At 36.4% G+C, this 1976-nt stretch overlaps 1 pseudogene; it reads left to right on the top strand.

Moving 5' to 3' along the window:
- Positions 1 to 825: 825 nt before the first annotated feature.
- On the top strand, positions 826 to 1577 carry LOC112834449 (eukaryotic translation initiation factor 4E pseudogene; annotated as a pseudogene).
- The last annotated feature ends 399 nt before the right edge of the window (positions 1578 to 1976 follow it).

Below are 1976 nucleotides of genomic sequence, written 5' to 3'. Positions count from 1 at the left end.
TTGGACCATTAAAAGTTTTAACAAATTGGGCGCCTGGGTGGCTCAGTTGGTTAAGCGACTGCCTTCGGCTCATGTCATGATCCTGGAGTCCCGGGATCGAGTCCCACATCGGGCTCCCTGCTCAGCGGGGAGCCTGCTTCTCCCTCTGACCTTCCCCCCTCTCATGTGCTCTCTCTCTCTCATTCTCTCTCTCAAATAAATAAATAAAAAAAAAACCTTTAAAAAAAAAGTTTTAACAAATTCAAAGGATTGAAACCATTCAATATAATTGTTAGTCATCAACAACAAAAAATAGGGTAATGTAGAAAGTCCTAAATAAATATATATACTTATTGGGAATTAAGGACTACCTTTCTAAATAATGCATGAGTTAATATAATATTGTGTTGAAAATTAGGAAACTTTTTTTTAACTGAGTCAAAATTTTTATTGGTGAAATCCATAATAATGGCATATGGATGTCACTGAATTTTGATGCATTCATGGAAAATATTTTTTATTATGTTATGTTAATCACCATACAGTACATCATTAGTTTTGATATAGTGATCCATGATTCATTGTTTTTGTATAGCATCCAGTGCTCCATGCAATATGTGCCCTCCTTAATACCCATCACTGGGCTAACCCATCCACACCTCCCCTCTAAAATACTCTGTTTCTCTGAGTCCATAGTCTCTCATGGTTTGTGTCCCCCTCTGATTTCCCTCCCTTCATCTTTCCCTTCCTTCTCCTAATGTCCTCCATGCTATTCTTTATGTTCCACAAATAAATGAAACCATATGATAATTGAAAATTAGGAAACATTTTGGAGATTGATCTAAGATGGCGACTGTGGAACTGGAAACCACCCCTACTCCTAATCCCCCGCCTACAGAAGAAGAGAAAACAGAATCTAATCAGGAGGTTGCTAACCCAGAACACTATATTAAATATCCTTTACAGAACAGATGGGTACTCTAGTTTTTAAAAATGATAAAAGCAAAACTTGGCAAGCAAACCTTTGGCTGATCTTTAAGTTTGATACTGTTGAAGACTTTTGGACTTTGTACAACCACATCCAGTTGTCCAGTAATTTAATGCCTGGATGTAACTACTCACTTTTTAAGGATGGTATTGAGCCTATGTGGGAAGAAAAGAAAAACAAACGAGGAGGATGATGGCTAATTACATTGAACAAGCAGCAGAGATGAAGTGAGCTGGATCCATTTTGGTTAGAGACACTGCTGTGACTTATTGGAGAATCTTTTGATGACTACAGTGATGATGTATGTGGAGCTGTTGTTGATGTTAGAGCTAAAGGTGATAAGATAGCAATATGGACTCCTGAATGTGAAAACAGAGAGGCTGTTACACATATAGGGAGGGTATACAAGGAAACGTTAGGACTTCCTCCAAAGATAATGATTGGTTATCAGTCCCATGCAGACACAGCTACTAAGAGTGGCTCCACCACTAAAAATAGGTTTGTTTTTAAGAAGACACCTTCTGAGTATTCTCATAGGAGACTGCGTCAAGCAATCGAGATATGGGAACTGAACCAAAGCCTCTTCAAAAGCAGAGTGGACTGCATTTAAATTTGATTTCCATCTAAATGTTGCTAAGATATAAGAGAAGTCTCATTCGCCTTTGTTTTGTACTTCTGTGTTCATATATATATATATATATATATATATATATATATATATATATATTTAATTTTGGCTAGAGTGTCCACTATCCCAATCAAAGAATTACAGTACACATCATCCCCAGAATCCATAAATGTGTTCCTGGCCCACTCTGTAATAGCTTAGTAGAATTACCATTATAAACATATTTTACCTATCCACAATATTCAAAAAAGAACTTGCATTTCTATACCTTACAGGAAAAAAATTCTGTTTATGTTCCATTGTATGTATTCTGTTTATGTTCCAGGAGCATGTTTTGCTAGTTTGAAAGAGTATGATGAATATAGTTTTCTAGCAATTTTC

The sequence above is a fragment of the Callorhinus ursinus genome, unplaced genomic scaffold, assembly GCF_003265705.2.
Source record: "Callorhinus ursinus isolate GAN/ISIS: 27379988/994484 unplaced genomic scaffold, GSC_fseal_2.0 scaffold17, whole genome shotgun sequence".
NCBI classification, from domain to species: domain Eukaryota; kingdom Metazoa; phylum Chordata; class Mammalia; order Carnivora; family Otariidae; genus Callorhinus; species Callorhinus ursinus.
The sequence above is the reverse complement of the archived record's forward strand: the minus strand, read 5'-3'. Positions and strand labels throughout refer to the sequence as shown.